The sequence below is a fragment of the Aythya ferina genome (assembly GCF_964211825.1).
Source record: "Aythya ferina genome assembly, chromosome: 6".
NCBI classification, from domain to species: Eukaryota; Metazoa; Chordata; class Aves; order Anseriformes; family Anatidae; genus Aythya; species Aythya ferina.
The window spans coordinates 30,013,826-30,033,068 of record NC_140303.1 but is presented as its reverse complement, the minus strand read 5'-3'; the positions used below and the strand labels follow the sequence as shown (position 1 = coordinate 30,033,068).

The 19,243-nt window shown below is 36.4% G+C and overlaps 1 long non-coding RNA gene across 4 annotated transcripts in view; it reads left to right on the top strand.

Moving 5' to 3' along the window:
• The window catches only part of LOC311438643, a 73,183-nt gene extending 56,714 nt beyond the window's left edge, over positions 1-16,469 (top strand). For all 4 annotated transcript variants that reach the window (XR_014694238.1, XR_014694239.1, XR_014694240.1 and 1 more), the window contains one exon: positions 16,206-16,469. This is a non-coding gene — a long non-coding RNA (uncharacterized lncRNA). The remainder of the gene's footprint in view (positions 1-16,205) is intronic.
• The last annotated feature ends 2,774 nt before the right edge of the window (positions 16,470-19,243 follow it).

Below are 19,243 nucleotides of genomic sequence, written 5' to 3'. Positions count from 1 at the left end.
GCTTTGAGGACTCACACTGGCAGGGTGCCTAAATTGTGCTTTTTCTGTTCTAACCTAGGTTTTTAGTATAAATTTGTTTTTTTGAGCCAGGCCCCATAATGTTTTCTGCTGGCATTAATATAGACTTTTGAAGATACTTGGGTGCTGGCACAGAGGAACATTCTGGTGTTATAGTATATTAGTATTCAATTTTGTTGTTATAGTGAACTTAGAGTGTTCCCTTGTAATGTCTTTTGCTTAATCTCTGATATCCCCAAGTGTAAGCAACATGTAATCAGACCATCACATGATGCTCTCTCTTGCCTGTCAGGAACGATCTGGAGACCTACCTTTTCATTTCCTGCAATCACCATGAGATGGCAGTTGTCAATTGCTGGACTTGCTTCACCCCATTTGAACAAAAATGACTCAAAGCTTATTGATCCTTGGAGACACTGAGCTTTCCAGCTTTGCTGTTCACAGCATGCAAGTGTGAAACTTTACAAGTGACTTTTAAAAGCAGCCAAGGAATGTGTGAGACAGATTGTTAGGGGGGAAAAAACAACAACAACAACAAAACATTATTTAATTTGATAGCGTGGAGTTCTATGCCAAAGTAAGGCATGTGTTTGCTGTTAGCAATCAAAATAGCTTTGTGAATGAAAAGTGACATTTTTTTATGGGATTTTACAAGTAGGGGTTCCCTAGGGAAATTAATTTGGCCCTCTGGAATGCTGTTCTCCTCCGTGCCACTTCCACATCAGCCTCAGATTTTTTTTTTTTTTTGATTTATTTTTTTTTTTTTTGCCACAAACCTTGATATTAGTTTTTGGGTAGATGGAAGCCAGCAGGAAAGATGTGGGTGCAGTAGGTATATTGCAATCCCATGGCAGGTCTCCAGCATTTTCACAGTGCTACCTAGTAAATCATCAGGTCACAGGTAATGGCCCAGATCCTGGGCTGCAGCTAATGAGCTAACGGCCAGGGAATTGGGTTTTATTTTGTCCTTTCAATAAAATCCCTGAACACAAACCCAAGCTTTTTCAAATAGTACTCCCCATACGTAGCCTGGAGGCAGTCTAAATAATTTAGGTAGTTCTTCATCTCTGTTATTCAGTGGTGAAAAAAGAAGCCTGAAAATTCTCGACTTATTTTTTAATAACACATTGCTCCAAATTGCGTCTCTATTCTCTCTAGCTACATTCCCTGTCCATTTTCAGTTGGATGTGCTATTCTTATTTTTTTCATGAATTGATTTGTTATAATTTTTTCCATGTCTGCTCTTAATCGGTTGCTCCCCTTTACAATGTAGGTGGCCATATGATAATTATTCAAAAGAAGTGTAACACTTCTTGTGTTTTTATTTTCTGGGGGAGAGAAATCACTAGTGCCTTACAATTATAGCTTGCAAATTTTGCCATCTAATTTTCAAAGTAGTTTCATCTATAAGTACATAAGAGGGTACTCAAGTTATATCGCATTATTACTATGAATAGTTAAAATAAATAAATAAATAAAATCAACCAATAAATGACATCTTGGTTGATTATATTCTGAGGGTTCAAGAGATAAAAAGTGATATACGTTGGTAAAATTGCTGTGTTTTCAGCCATATTCTCACAATGCCAAGGCCTTGAGCAATGGAACTGATCTCCACAATGTCAGCTATCCCAGTCTACAGGATTGATAATGCAGGATGAAATTGTATTTTCCAACGCTTTGTTTACTCCTCTTTGTAATGAATCCCAGATTTGTCTAGGCTAGAAGAGACTGAGATGTATATGTCTGGCCTCTTATATTACAGGACGTTAAATTCCACTCCGTTCTCCTTGTAACAGACAATTTCAGAACATAAAGTAATATTTGGTTAAGGAAAGACATCGAATCATGGCTTTGAAAAGAGGAGGTAAACAAGGCCCCACTCTTTTCCTCAAGAATTTCTTAGTCAATCTCCTTGTCAAGTATGCACAAATTTCTCACTCTTACGTATCTGATTTCAGTTGCTGGGCTCTGGTGATGCCTTTCACCCGAAGATTAAAGTGTTCTTTATGCATCATACTTCCTCCCTGTGAAGATACTTACATATCTCAACTAAGTCACCTCTCATTCTTTTCTGATAAATTAAGCAGATTGAGCTTTTTGAATCTAAGTCATACATTTTTATTTTTTTTTTCCATCCTTAGAAGAAATTTTCTGAGTATTTTTTCAACCTTTTTAGTATTGTGCTACTACTTTTATCTTCGGTTTTCCATGCTCTTCAGCATTGCCCTCAAAAAAAAAAAAAAAAAAAAGTTTAAAAAGTGGAGGCATTTTGCTATTGCCTAGTACCTGAAAATTAAAAAAGCCAGGAATGTTTAAAATTAATGTAAAATGAACTTCAATGACTAAACTTTTCCATTCACACCAGTTGGGAGGGGAAATTCATCTCATTCTCCCTTGGAATTCACAAAGGAAGGTGATGAGGAATGGACTTGCAGCAAAAAAAAAAAATAAAAAAAAAATCACCCAGCTTAGACGGGGAAGGATCATTTTTTCCTCGCTCTAATTAACATTGTGGCATGCATTTATATAAAGTAGAATGATTTTAGTGAAAAAAAGAGATGTCTATTCTAACATAGCCTATAGGAGAAAATCTATCTAAGGATTAAAAGAAATTAGAAGAGAAAAAAATAAAGTAAGTAAAGGTGATTTCTGCTGAGAAGGCAGATTTTTATTTTTTTTTTTTTTAACTGAAAGGTTTATTTCTCTAAATCTGCTTTTCGCAACACAACTTTGGTGTATAGCCATGGGCATTATATATATATGTGCATATTATATATGCATATACTGTTGATATGTTTTTAACAATGTTTAAAGACATTTTAATCTTTTTCTTCCTCCCTTCTCCCTTTCCAGCTCTTTGGTTTGGTTTAGTAGTTCTATTTCACTTCCAGCAACTATGTATTATGCATGCACACTTCAGTAAAGCTAACAAGAGTTCTGCAGCACACTAGCTTTGTACATAAATACTTCTCTTGAAAGCACAAAATCAGATTGCAATTGTTTAATAACAACTGCTTTTGTCAGAAAAGAAATTAGACTCTGAAACATACTTTTTTTTTTTTTTTTTTTTTTTTTTTTTATGGGGACATAAGCCCTGTAGATACTTCGCTGTTGTTTTATTAATATGATTACTCCTTATATATACACAGAAGAACATTTAAAGAAATTATTTGTTTTGCCTGAAAATTATCCTTTCTTGTGTGTTTGGTGAAATACTGCTGAATATAATTTCCCATTTTTGGTTAATGTCACACTTGCTTGATTTATACTACTGGGCTATATATATACTCAGGCTTATTTCTTAACAACCTAGAAACCAAAATCTTAAAATAGTGGAGTTTTACTAACATTTCTAATGCAATGAATGTCTTGCTTTTAGAGAGGATATTTTTTTAGAACTTGTAGCAGGAATTTGATCATTTGGATTTTGTTTGTAACTCTTGAGTTTGATGCTAGTGTTCTAATTGTCCTGAAAATAGAGTTATTCCTTTAAATTTAGAATTTCTGGAGACATGTGGCTGCTAAACATGAGATGGGTTTGATAGTAAAATAATAAGAAAATCTCAATTATGATAAGCATTTATGCATCAATAAAGTATTTACAGGAGAGCATTAGTATTAGTAGCTGTTAACTCAGAATTCATTGATGGATGAAGAGGATACGTATTCTGCCTGTCTCGAAGAAATATGAACCTACATCAGCTTTCCAAGAGGCACTTCTGACTTGCAGAACGAGTATTGTGTTTGGGGGTAAAAAGAACAAAAACAAAAAAAACACTTCCACTTCCTGCTGGGATTACTGTTTGAGGTTTGTTTTCAAGGTGGAAGGGGAGAAGAGCCAAATCTGTTTTGTATTGCAACAAAAGTAATCGTTCAGAAAACTCTGACCATATCACCACATGAAACAGAAACCAACCAGTGAGGTGCAAGAAGGGATATTTAGAGTGCAAATATAATTCTGTATCTGTTAGCAGCCACTAGCAAGACTGACATGACATAAAGACATCTACAAAACTGTAGTGTAATTCTTTGCTTCTACAATTTTTTTTTAGCCTTTCTAATTCCTGAGCAACTTAGTAAAAATAAAACAATTCACTAAACATGTCGAAGTTGCAGGATCTGCAGTTTAAGGTGATTTTTTTCTTCATTTTCCTAACTAAAAGTTTGTTTCATCTGGAAATGTTTGCCCAATTCTTATAGTATCAGCAAAGCAAAAGAAAAAGCCCAGAATACTGCTTTGTTGCCATCTCTATTTCTTCATGCTTGCATTCAAAACAGCTCTGATCTGTGAATAGGCTTTGACTTTCTGAGGAGTGAGGATGGGACCTGGGGTAACACACTCTATTTCTGTGCTGGCTGATGACAGGATAGCTCGGTAAATGACAGAACTGGAGCCGGGAGGGTATCATACACAGCGGCAGCTGTCACAGGTTCCTTGCTGTGAGTGCATGCAAGGGACTTCAAAAGCTGGAGTTCTCCAGGGATTCCTTGAACTTGTCTTTGTTTTTCTTTTTGTTGTTGTTGCTCTTTCCCCGATCACGATTCTATTCCTGGCTTTTATATGTTGCTGCATCTTCTTGTCCCTTCTGAGTCAAATTGGGAAGCTGCAAATATCTCCTGATCTCATGTCTAGAGGGGATATGAATTTTTAATCATTACTATCATACATTATCATCATTATTTTATTATATTTATGTAGTGCTGCTGGTCTGGCTGATGTTTTTATAAAGCAGTGGAAAGGAAGGTCCTAACCTAAAGGACTTTACAGTCTATTTGTGATATACATGATATTGCAGTCACATCAGGATCTGGGAACTGATGGGAGCACTAGGCTAATAAAGCTAGGGGAAAAGGAGGTGTCACTTAGGGTATATTTTCCTCTTAACTTGTCTGTTTATTGACTTGCCTTACCTTGCAACAACAAAGAAGTCTGTTGGTTTGTCTGATCAGCCATGAAATTGGCAGCAGGAATACAAGATAAGCATAAAGACTAAACAAAACCAGATAAACTTCACTCACTTCAATTCAACTCAAACTAACACAGTCAGGTTCCCTAACCTTATGTTGGAGCTATTCTCCCGATTTTTAATCTTAGGAAGGCAGAAACTAGCAGGCAGTTTTAAACATGAGTCCATCCCAGTGAGTGTCATTTCTTTGCCAACTTGGTTTATAGGTGAGAATCTCCAGGGGACAAATTTGGGCTTAAACTGTCCCAAGCACAGGTCTTGTCTCTAACAGTGACTTACACGTCACTGCAACCTTTCAAGTTGCATCACATACATTGATCCATCCATACCTTCCTTATGATGCAAGGTGAATGTATTTTGCTTAAATCTCCAGGGAAAAAAAAAAATATATATATATATATGTATATTAAACCAGTTAGGCTAATATTTGCTGATTCACAGAAATGTGCAGCTGACATACACAGACCAGTTAACAATAGGGTAAAAAAATCTGAATGGCAAAATGAAGAAAGCATTGTAATAAATGTAGTTATCTGGGGATTGCTGTAAAATATTTGGAATGGAGATGACCAGTAGCTTGACTACATGGCCTTACGTGCTGTCCAACACGCAGGCTTATGTTGAGGTCATTTTGGATCCTGTCTGAAGACCGCTTTCAAATTTTAGCTGGGGAACAGGATGTGTGGCTTTGTCTATTTAAAGGAGATAGCTGAGGTCAACAGGTAAAATGCACTTCAGTAGCTTTCCATCTGCTTCTGTGTGCAATTCAGCATAATTTATGGCTCAGTTTATCCTGGGAATATTTGAAAGCAATTCTCTCCTTTTGTCTTGTTTCAACACTGCTGGTGGTAGTGGTGGTCCTAAAGTTGGAAGACAGAGCTGTGGAGACAGAGTTGTATGCTGTTGGGGCAGATAGACAGGGCTCTGCTGGAGCACTTGTTCCTCAGCATGTCATAGGGAAATAACTTGATTTAAACTGCTGGCTCTTTTGTTGTCTTAGAAAAAACTTCAATTATAAGATGATGGGACCTCCCTCCTCCACTCACATGCTTCACTAGCTCCTTGCATCCATTTTCATGTGTAATCTCTTTCCTAAAGGGAAGATCAAGATTTCAGCTGGCTGGCCCCACTGCCATGGATCTGCTTTGTTGCAGGAAGAGGATCAACAATAACACACTGCTCAGGAACTCAAAATGGACTTTAGCCAAAATGATAAAAACTTTTAAGTTATTAATTTGGACAGTAAAATTCATTCACAACATGATCTTCTATCTTGTTCTCCCTTCCCTGCCTCACATATACACCAAAAAAAAAAAAAAAAAAAAAAAAAGATTTTTGCAAAATATTGATTTCTTAGAGTTTGTGATGAGACTTAGACGTCCTTCTAAATAACAAATTATTTGACCCATGTTTCAGCATTGGAGCAAGTTAAAATTACAAAATGCTGACCATCTTCAGAGCAGATTGTGTTGACGATCCTTTTGCCTTTATGTAGAAGGCATGTATGGCAAGGCAAAACAACTTCCTAAGCACTCATGTAAAAATTACTCTGATCCTTTTTACAAAAGCTTTGAAAAATTATCCTTGAAAGAATGTTAGGAGAAAAAGTTTTATCTCAGTTTAAAACAAAAATGTATATTTGCTGAGTTATCAAGATGCCCTCTGTGTTTGTGTTTTCATTCTTTAAGTTATATTTCTCCTGATAAACTTATTTTCAGTCATAGTAATGAGCTGGGGTAGCAGTGGATAGCTGCAGAGTGAATAAAATAATTCAGAGGGGGAACTTTTTTTCCCCTGAAGATCATGTCAGCTCTTAAAAAATGTATGCATCTAGCCTTGAGATATGAAAGTCATATGCATAAATAAATAAGCTTTGGAATGCATGCCATAGGTTTTGGTAGCACTGAAGATATTGGGGGAGAAAATAAAAAATTGTTCATGACTACTGAAGATGTAGTTATACTGGGTGTTATAATTAGATAATGGAGAAGCTACCACTAATAAATCTGTTTTATGGCTTTTGGAACTTTCTCTAGCCAAAAGCATAAGGATTTTTTACTGAATGTAAATCTGCATACCAAGTTCACTGCTGAGCCTATTATCCACATACAGAATTTTGAATTTTTGAGGGAGAAACAGAAACACGCCAAAGAGAGAGAAGTTAGTGATAAGACATTTAAAAGATACAATGCCTTTTCTACAAAATAGTTTAAAAAAATCTTCATGAAGTTGTTCTCGTCTATCCACTTGTCAACAGCTATGTGGAGTACCCTCAAGTGTTAACTGATAAAGCTCAGAAGTCTCTTAGCCACCTCAGTCATTTGCAGTCTTGGTGCTCTGATTTAGAGGTGTGTTTACATGCTGTACCGAACAGCAGTCTTAAATTATTCTGCAATAGTTCTGGGACAGGAAGGGAAGGATGTCCTCGTGAGGTTTTATATAAAGAAATTGTAGTATACTTTTTAAAGTCAGTCTTACTTCTGCTCTCCAGAGGAATGTGTGTGGATCTCTGATAGCAGAGCTGCATGGTGGTAGGTGGCTTCCTGCACCTATACAAGATATTGCCCAACTTTTGGTACCAGCTCTGCTTGAGTACAGAAGGATGTTGTCACGGTACCATGCTGATGAAGGGAGTGGTTCTCTGTGCCTTAGTTATTGTAGTATAAACTTTTTGTCTAATTTAGTATATTCCTGAAAGCAGAAAACTAGGGTAGGTGAAGAATGACCATGTTTTCTCTTGCAGAACAGGGAGGAAAAGAAGGAACAGATACTTCAGACAAGATTTGAGTTTGTTGTAGAATTTATGGGTAGAGCTGTGGTGCTTTGACACAAGGGAGAATCAGGGATGGAGCATGGCTGTGCTTCAGCAGCTGGGGCAGGCAAGCATGCTCCCCATACTCTGAACTGGAATGGCACCAGCCAGTGCTGGCCTGGAGTCTCCAGATCTGCAAGAGGATGGGTCTGTCATCAAATTCTTATTCACTGCTAGGAGTTCAGCCAGAGTGTCCTCTGCACTCCACACTGTATGCTGAGCTCACCTTTGCTACTTTACTGTGCCTTGAACCTTCTCCTGGGCCTGGGACATCTTTACACAGGTCTCATATTCCCTAGCAAAGACCCTTGGAAAGCAATCAGGAAAGAAGTCACCTTCCATGTTTTATAAAGAAAGCCCTGAGTGCTGGATTCTGATCATGAAGTAGGGTTTTTGCATGGTAGGTAGCAAATGTAGGATTTACTGTCTGCCTGTCAAGTGAGGTACTGATTGAGGAGAGCAGAGGGAAGCAGTGACCTCCAGGTCTGTTTCCCCTCCTTTGTGTCCAGACCTTATAGAATAATGCCTTTAAGGTTGCTATTTGCTTATAAATGCAGTTTGTCATGGGTTGGCAGGCAGCTCTGATGAGAACCTGAAGAATGCTTGTTAATGCCAGTGATCCTTAGGGTCTCTTGAAGGTGCATTTTAGAGAAATCTGAGCAAGGATCTGTCTGTCTGAAATACTACTTTATTTAGTGGAATACAATACTGTCTATTAAAAATAGAAAGAACAAAGGGGAACCTGTCAAGAAAAAAAACACCCATCCCTCCAGAGCTGGGTACTGCTAGACCAGTCACATGATTAGAAATTGTTCACAATAACACTGAAAATAAGTTTTGCAGTGGCCTTTTTTTTTTTTTTCTTTCCTCCTTTAAAAGATAATCTGTAGGAACAAGTGGGACTTGACTGAATTTTTCAGTCATTGATGTGACGTGTAACAATATGTTAATTTCATAGTTCTTTTAATATTGAGATGCTTTCAAGAGTTGAATGAAAAATTCTTCTTTTCCTAGGAGAATAATGTACTTTTTGATTTTGTGTTCCTTTTTTTTTTTTTTTTTTTTTTTTTTCCTGAATTTTCACTCCACTCTTTGTAAATTGAAAATATCTTCCTTCTTAGTAACCAGGCAGGCAAGCTTTTTCATTTAGGTTTCTGTTGTTACTGGCAAGGGTTTTTTGAGGTAAAATGATTTTCTTTATTTGAAATTCCATTTAGTTAAATAAAAGTAAAGCTTTTGAATCACTTCTAATTAGAATCACTTCTAATCATTACCTCTTACAAAAGATTTCATCTATGTTTTACACAAGGTATACCTGACAAGTTAGATGCCAGCATTTAGAAAACCTGCAGTATTTTCACCCTTTCTGCATGTTTCCTACACCTTGACAGTATACAACTTCATAGCTGAGTCATTAACTTGAGCCTTGGTGGTCTCTGTGTCAATTTGAATGTATCCCTTCCCTCTCTACTTCTAAAATGAGTGAAAAAATAGATTGTTTTATGTTAGGTTGTCACCATAGCCTGCCTTAAGTCAGTGTTTGTATACAGACCTGAATATAGACATCATGCTGTCCCTTCTCGTGAGTAAAATTTGAGGGTTTAATATTTCATTTTCTAAATCTTTCTTTTTAATGCATATTTTAGGACAATAACTAATTAATTAATGTCAATTTGGCCAATTGACATCAATTTGGCCAATTATTTTGATTGGAAAAACAAACATGATATTTAGCAACTGCAGTTTCATTTGAACATTTTTCAAATACATTTCTTCTTGCTTTACTTTGAAATACTGCAGTTAATTTGATGACTATTTTTTGTTGTTTTGTTGTTTTTCATTAAGTCAATTATTACTGTTTGTGGTTTCTTTCTCTATTTAAATATCTAGAAACAAAATCAGACTTTTCATTTTTTCATTAGACCAAAATTATAATTCTCTCCCTTTCTTCCTTCTTGTACCTTCCTCATCTTTTTATTTATTTTTATTTATTTTAAAAAAATGTTGGATGTCTAACTGTTGTGGGTACGTGGTGCACGTGATGGCTCTTAATTTGTCTCAATAATTTATTTATTATGAGATTATTCATCCCTTATTATGGCAACAGTGGCAGCGTCATGTGACCTTTGGAAAAGTAGCATCTCTTGAGTCTTTTCTTTCCACAGTTCTCATAATCTCTGATAGGTTTTTGACTCTTGCTGAAATCCCTCCTGACCTGGACCTGAGAATTTGTAAAATTGTTCCATTATGTTTTCATTCCTCTCCTCCCTCTTCCCCACACGTTCTTTATACACTTCAGAATAGCATTTTAACACATTATTCATTATCTTTCTCATACTTTTTCCTCACATCTGTGCACATCTGAAGCCTGTTTTAAGCAAATATCCACAGTCTGTATTTATAAAATGGAAACCATGTCTCAATATCATTGCTATTATTTCCTTATCCTGTTGTTAATTTCACACACAGATTCTTGAGACAGCTGTTTTTTTTCTAAGCGTTTCTTTCTAGCTGTTACATGTTTAGGCTATTATTTTTTTTTCTGCATTAAGAATTATTCTCTTAATATTCATTTCCAATCCATATATACTTCCATGCTTATCTTATAATCAATTGATTTTTCTTTATACATCACACCAATAACTTCAGTGTGACACAGGTCATTGGCACTAGCAAGTAACAGAAACATAACTGTTCTCGTAATCACTCTCCTGGTTTTAATCTTCCTTGGTCACATCTCCAATGCATTTTTGTCAATGCAGATCTGGGGCACTACCCCAGCCTGCACAGGCTACATGCTGAATGCACTCATAATTCTCTCAAAACATGTGAGACCCCAACCATTGCTCTCAGCTAATGGGAGGGAAAGGGAAATGGGAGAGTGACAGATCGTATCACATAGATAAAACCATAGGAGAAAGCCAAAAAATTACCCTTTACAGCCACGAGTGAGGAGTGTGCTATGTTGAAGAGTTCTACAGAGAAGGGGCATCCAACCTGTTGTGCATGTTTGAAGCACAAAATGGAAGAGGAATTGGGAGCATTGTGGGACATGAAGCACATGATTTCCCATGCTTATAAATACATGAAATCCGTTGCTTTGTGGAAATGTTGCAAAAGGACCTGCCTTTTGAACTTAATGAAGAAAAAAATAATTGGTGATTTTTTAATATTGAGATCTGGTTAAATAGCACTAAATGTGGAATGCTGCAGGAATTTGGGCAGCTATTTTAGTAGAAAGCTCAACCTCTATTGATCGTACTGGGACAGCTTCCATTGCTACAAGGCTGATATATCAGAACCTATATTTGAAAATAAAATCCATTTCATACATAATCTGGACTCCATTTCCTCGGCATCTTTTGGGTAGGATTTCTGAGGTTTAGGTATAAAAATTAAAGGGATTTTGGCTAGACAGTAAAAGACTTTGGACTGAACTGAAGAGAGGGAAAATAAAAAAGTTTAATTCACGATCTTATAATTCTGCTGAAACATATCAAGCAAGAGAACATAAACTGTTAAATGCTAAAGTAAGGATTTTAAAATCAATGGAGTGTTTAATAGAATTCAGTACAATGCACATAAAACGGGGGAAATGTGGCAACAGGAAAATTTGGAATGAGTAAAAGCTTGAATGCAGGTTGGTTACATAATTTAAACTAAACAATAAAAAGAAAATGTCAATAATCCAACCAAGAAGGCACACAAATATAGATTGGTGTCTCACTGATAAGGAAAAAAGTTATTAACAAACCAAAGCAAACCTGAACTTGGAGAGGAATTTTATTTTATTTTATTTTATTTTATTTTATTTTATTTTATTTTATTTTATTTTATTTTATTTTATTTTATTTTATTTTATTTTATTTTGATTCTATGATTTTTATTGATCATGATTCTATGACTTTATTTTATTTTATTTTATTTTTTATGACCTTGTCATAGACCTGGAGGTCTGAGACTGAGAAGGTGACAAAGATGTCTTTAATGCGTTACACTGAAATTTTGGCAAAGAGGTACAAGTCTCAGGTATAGACATGTTGATAACAGACAAATCCTTCTTATCATGGAACTTGTCTTCCTCACAGAAGGAAATGATCTTCATTCTTTTCCAGTCACTGATTCATTGTTGTGCCTTTCCTGTATGCCCAAACAGGCTGTTTTTTCCCGTGTTCTAGCTGACCCCTTTGATATCAACTGCAAAACTGGGATTTATCATGGGAAATAAGGTCCAGCTGTCTTGTTATGCTGACATCAACTGTATTCCCGTTCAGCTGCTGTTGTTATGGGAGGATGGCTTATGATCCCAATATAGTTCACCTGCCTCTTGTCTGTGATGTAGCAGAGATTAGACCTCACTATGAATCAGCAGCATCCTCATTTGAGCTGGAACATATCAGCACAGTAGCAGTTATATTCTAAGCCTGTTCTGTGTTTACAGAGAAAGAAATGTGGATGGATAATCATGAGTTTTAGGAATTAAAATGTCTTTGCAAATTAGAGATTTGAAGAATATCTATTTTCCTAGATAATGGGGTGCTTACAAAGAAGCACTTAGATTAAAGCAGTCTGGGTTTTATTTTAGAAGTCAATGTGTCATACCTTTTTAGAAAAATGTGATTAATTCAAAATCTTACAGTAACAAAACAGGCCAAAATGGATAGAAACCCAGTCAGCTGTTCACTTCATCATACATTAATCCCTCTCTGAATGAGGAGCAATCACATGTAATTTTGGGGTGACATCATATAAGCTAGGGCTTACTGGTCTGCTCTTCTGTTAAATGGCAATAGGTTTGTAACAATTTGCTCCATTTAATTTATTTCATCAGAAAAGTCCTGGATCTAGCAACTGGCTCTAGGAATATGGGGTCAGCTAAAGGAAACTGGTTTTGTGTGAATTCAAATATAAAAGCTCAGCTTTGGTGTGTGTTTTTTGATGCCAGATGAGTATTGAACTTGCACAATGGCCTTCTCTGCAGGGCCACCAAGCACACCTCCTGGGCATTGGCTGTTTTCACAGCCCTTTCACAACAGTGATATTGGGAGACCCTTAACTTCAGCCACATTTGTGGAGAACACTACAGATTCCAAAGAGGAGATAAGGATGGACTGGACCCCATCACCACCCCCAGACACTTGTGCTGAAAGCAATTACATGCACACCATAGCTGAACATCTGCCTGCTGATTAGAAGCAGTGCATGATTTCCTTATCACACTTTGCTTGTGCACACAGCTTTTGCTTTACTTATTAAACTGTCTTTATCTCAACCCATGAGTTTTTTCCCTTTTACCCTTCCAATTGTCTCCTCCATCCTACCTTAGGGGAGTGAGCAAGAATCTGTGTGGTGCTTAGCTATCTATTGGGGTTAACCCACAACAGCAGTTTAACCTAAAACTAACAAATTTTATCTCCTTTCTAAAAATAATAATAATACATGGTATACATCGTATATGCTTCTTTTTTCCTCAAACTGAAAAACAAGTAAAAGCTTCATCCTTTCCCTCTCTCTCTCTGCCCATGTCTACGTATCTCCATCCATTTTCACATTGCTATTACCTATTTTAATCCATTCATATTAATCCTGTGGTGACCTTCAACGATTTCCATGCAGTGAGTCCCTGAGATGAGCCTGCACATTTAGGATGATTTGTAGGATTGTCTTTTCTTTTTCTTGCTGATGTCCTTAAAGGAAAATAATATTTTGCCCCAAGAAGGATGAAAATACATTTTATTGACAGGTAGAGAGAGAACATTTTTGTTATGATTGACAAAAATCTCAACAGTCACACGGACTAAAAAAATAAAAAATAAAATAAAAAAAAAAAAAGATGAAATTGGGATGCAAACATATTTAAAAGAGGATGGATCTATTTGCTGCACAAGTGGAAGTGCCTATACTCTGGGCCTGTTTCTGTCAGCATGGCTATTTAACAGTAATTTTGCATGGATGTGTTTCTGATCTCACTCACATGCATACTGCAAGATTAGCACATCAAAGCTTCTCCTTTAAGGCTCATGAATCTCCTCGGCATATTACTGCACATAAGAACAGAGACGAGCACTGATACAGGGGACTCTGTACCTTAGGAACTTCACTGCTGACAACTGTGGGTAAGGTAACTCCAAGAGAGCAAAGCCATAGGAAAAACTAATATGGATTTACAGTGGAAAGGGGCTAAGATGCATTGAAGTTACTGAGGGACAAAAGCAGGCATTTATGATGCCTGTAGAACTTCATTCACACTAGAAATGTAGTGTTTGTTTAGCTTTCAATTCAAATGTGTTTTCCTTATGTGTATGCACACAGAATTACACTTTAATTTGATGTATCTCCTAATCTAGGAATGAACCACAAATTTAATCAAAAAAAAAGAAAACAAAACAAAACAAAACAAAAAAAAACACAGACATAACTGTAAACAGCTTCGTATACTTTGACTTGAAAAACACCCTTTGCATCCTGTTTCCCCTGGGTGAAGAGCAAGAACCAGGCATAGTACCCAATCGGCATTGCCACCAACACAGTATTTTAGTAGTCCAAGGCCAGTTCCAGCTGAGCAAAGGACCTGTGCTTTTTTTTCAGAGATGGGAAAGATGGAAGGGTACAAACAGAATGGGTGAGAAGAGGTCTTGTTTCTTTGTATTACCCCATTGTGGCTGCTTTGCCAGCATGCTACAGTGAAAGTATTCAGGCTGCACATGGGTTCAGACTGCCCTTAAGAACAGTCCCTTAATGTTGGCCATATGTATTGTATGTGCAGTGTCTTTGACTGCAGTGAGTTACTCTTGCATCTGAGTACTATTTAACCAGCAGGAATGTTAAAATCTGGCTATTACTGACTTTCAGTTCATGTTTGATCAAAGCCCCACTGATACATCTATCAAACTTACTGCTAACTTAATCCCTACTGCTGTCATTCCAAGTAACTGATTCCATTCCCCCTGTTATGTTCAGCCTGTTGTAAACACCAGCACTTCCTGTAAGTCTCTTTTTTTTTCACCCTTCTGTTTTTTAATCTCCCCAGCATTTTTCCATGACAAATGCATTCATATTGCTGGAAAGTTTCATGCTTATTGCTTTTGTCATTTAAGCCCTCCTAGCACTGTTGCCCTCTATTATCTTCTCTGTTGCATAGTTGTACCACAATGATCTGAACTAATACTCATCTGTCTGGATTTTCATGCTTCCTTTTTGTACGTTTCTATCTGATTTTCCACAATTTACAGATTGGTATTATTAGCAGATTATTAGATATAATAATTACCTGTGATGAATTCATCTGTTTCTCAGGTTAAAGAGCTATCTCTTAATTGCATGAAAGTTTGCTCTCTTTTATTCACAATTTACTAAATAATTTGACTAGATGATGGTTTGATGGATGTATGGATTCTGTTAAACTTATGTCTGTAGGCCAACTGTGAGGTAAGACTTGAAAATCATTCTCAGAGCCATGCGACAGATCCTCAGGCAAAAATCTGCTTGAATCTTTTCAAAGATTCTTCTGGAGTCTTCCTGCAAAGTGTAAGCATAACATCTTAATCCTCATCATTGTATAATTTATTCTCTTAGTGCAATAATGGTTATGCCATAACAATGACTAGAACTTGTATTTCGGTGAACAGCTAAGTTCTAAAATTCTTTCAACAGAGTGTTCTTAAACTGGGGGTTTGTTTGTGGAGATGTTTTTTTACTTATACATGTATTTTTATTTATACACCTATAGTACTATTATTTTTATATTATTATTTGAGGGAAGCAGGTGATCAATGAGCACGTATTGGAAATATGTAAACCTCTCTATAAATAATGATTAGGATTAAAAAGGATTAAAACTATTTTAAAAGCCAGCAAAACAAACAAACAAACAAACAAAAATATTATTACAACTGGATTTTGAGACAAATCATGTGTTGTTTTTTTGTTTGTTTGTTTGGTTGGTTGGTTTTTCTTTTGTATCTACAGTAGCCAGAATGAAAGTCCTCATGATTGATGTTAGCTTTCAATTCGATGACTTGTTCCAGTTTGTGTCACAATATTTGACTGATGTATGAGTGCATTGTGTTTTGTTCTGTTTTTTTTGTAATTCAGTGATGTGTGACAGCATCACTTTGAGATCAGTACAGAAGCAGGGCAACACATCAGCGTGATTCATTTAGTTGTTTTACTGTTAACACTTATCACCATGTTGGTCGTAAGTGATCATGATCAGGTATCTGGCACTAATGTCATTATACAAGAACCATTTTAATCATTCACTGAATCTGTATGTTTCAAAGATTTTTTTGTCCATATTTAAGAACATAACTTTGCAAAGTTATCCAAGGTATGCCATGAATCAGCAAGAGAGATGATAACATAGCTACAGGCTTCTGGCTTAATATTTTCTCTTTCCTTTGCAGATCACAGATTGCTTGCCTGATTCAATACAAACCAGACATTCTGCAAGCTGCTGAGTCACAAGGACATGCTCACTTCAGTAACAGCCTTTTGTAAGAATTGAGTATTCATTAGTCTTCTGCAGCAGACAGACCCCTAGTACATTTGTTCTACTTTTCTGATAGTTGTATTTCCATATGTATTTCCATTTATGTTATCTGGATTAGAAATTAGCTGTTGACATTAAGCAGTAATTCAAATTGTGCAAATAAAGCAGCACTTACAGATATTGTCCCTGGTTTGAGTCATTGCTACCAAATTTTGTTGTTCCTGGGTCTGTTTTACTTTGGAAATTTAGATTGCCACTGATGGACTTACCCTTGAGTCTTCTGTGCCAGAAATCACAATGTTAATTCTGGTGTTTTTCACGATCATTTGGTATCTTCCTGATGTCTGTTTGTTTGTTTTGTTCTTGTTTTATTTATTTTATTTTGTTGTTGTTTGTTTGCTTTAATCCAGGAAAGTAAGATGCCTCCATTTTTATGGAAGTATTTGCACAAGGCAAGGTTCATGAACAGATATAGATAGAATGATCTGTAACTCTAAACTGAAAGAGAAAGGGACAACTTGTCTCCCAATTACACTGGGAAGATCTCATAAGTGTCAATTGAATCTTCACCGAATGTAAGCTAAACAGCAGTCTTTTTGATTAATTTAGGTAGGTGTCACCAGCATGTTCAGGTTTCATTTCAGTTAGCTTCCCCCAGCACAACAAAAAAGCCTGTATGTCTGGGGAAGCAGGGTACCATCTACTTTCAGTTGGTGTGTAAATGACATCACACAGTATTGTCAATCTCCACTGATTTTATGAGCTTCTTTAAGAGATAGTCAATATAGTCAATGCTACTTGTGAAAGAAGGACAAGGTTTTTATAAACCTTTCACTTCCGTGTTTCTATGAATCAGACTCCACTTGCTTCTACTTAGTTATAATTAGAAAATAGAGTTTCATTCTGAGCTGCAAGTACACAGCTGTTTGCCTGCAATGCCAGAGACGCTGAGTAGAAACATGCATGAAAACAACTTGCATTGTAAGGTGTACATGAAAACAGCCTGACTCACTGAGAAATGCAATCCACAGTCCTGAAACTGAGGTCAAACTACTTTTGTAATTTTATTACTTCACATAAATGAAGTAACTTTTAAAAAGTAACTTTTAAAAAGAAAAAAAAAAGAAATTAGAAGGAGAATTCTTATTTTCTTGTATTTCTTTGCTGCTTCAAAATGTTTATTGATATATTTGGGTAACTTGAGGGAAAATTATTTTTCTGTACTTATTTAGAAACATAATCCTCCAGTAAAGCTTGTCACTATCACTGTATTGGTCAAGACCACCACTGACAACAAATCATTTATGCTAAACTTTCCACTTCTTCCAGTGATGCATTCCTGTCTTGTTTTCTTTTTTTTTTTTTTTTTCTTTTTTTTTTTCAGAATTGTTGAGGGTGAAGGGGCTCTCCTGTGGCACATAAGAATAACTTTGAGAAGAATATGAGATAAGTCTGACTTCACCTTTTTATGGTAAACATTTCAGCAATCCCATCATGTTCTTGAGTAAATATTTTCTTAAAAATGTTTCATTGCTACTATTCTTTTCATGTTCTCTGCAATATGAGTGTTTTTCAGCTATCTCGTTTAGCTTCCGTACATATGCATCTCCAGGAAGCATACAGTGCACCATTGATCCTTGGTTTTCTCACGCCTGTAATTCTTTCATGCTTAATAGATTTCATCCATGGATAAGTATTGTTTTAGGCTTTTTGCCAGAGTTTAATCCTATGAGCCAATTTTCTGCATAAGGCAGTTACAGAAGCTCTCTGTTGAGAATATTCTGGCCTTCACTTATATGGAGAGACCTAAACTAGCAAACCTGCATAGATTAATATGTAGAGCTAAAAAGAAGCCTCAGACCACATCTGAATTCTTTTAACATTTGCAAAATAATTTCCAAGACTACAAACTGCTGAGTTTTTTACTTATCACTCTGCGTATGAAGGAAAGAGTCGTTTTTTTTCAGAGAACCTCATCTCTCTGGTTGGGGCAACATGGACCAGAACATCTCTGTGACATGTCTTCCTATTAGTTCCTACACTAAAAGAACAAATCAGAAGTTAGAGACCTGAATCTTATTTATCTGCATTTAGGTAACTGTGGGCAAAGGGATGCTGGGAACTACATTCTCTGAAAAAGAGAACCAATATGGATTTCCTGTTTTTGTTTTTTCCCTTCCCTTCCCTTCCCTTCCCTTCCCTTCCCTTCCCTTCCCTTCCCTTCCCTTCCCTTCCCTTCCCTTCCCTTCCCTTCCCTTCCCTTCCCTTCCCTTCCCTTCCCTTCCCTTCCCTTCCCTTCCCTTCCCTTCCCTTCCCTTCCCTTCCCTTCCCTTCCCTTCCCTTCCCTTCCCTTCCCTTCCCTTCCCTTCCCTTCCCTTCCCTCATATATTTATGGTGTGGAAAGGTTTTTTGTTTGATTGTTTTCCTATTTACTTTTTAAATTGTTGGCAAAAATGTAGAAGCTGAAATTTGTGTTAGCTTCAGTAACTGACCACTAGGAAAGGAATAATTTTTTTTCTGATATTAATGACATGCAGAATTCAACAGAGTCAGAAGCTATTATATTACTACTATATCCTAGGTCACAGATTCCCAACAATTTTAGAGAAGTTTTGTTCTTCACTTGTAAGTTCCTTCCAAATCAAGGATGTGTGTTGACAGGGTCCTCTGTTTTATTTATTTGTTTATTTCTTCGTTATTTTGTACTGTTGCTCCTTTGTCCTCAAAGCTGTGATATAGCACATCAGCTGCCAGCAATTTTCTTAAATGGAGTGGGTGAAGAGCAGGACAGTATGTCAGAAACTTATTTAAAGAAAGAAAGAAAAAATAAGTGACCCTTTTAGTCCCTATAAAGCTAGATGCAAGTTCTTCAGGATTAAAGCCACATTTCCATTGACTTTGATAGAAGTTAGTGAAGCTCAAAACATAAATACTCTATTTATGTTTTATTCT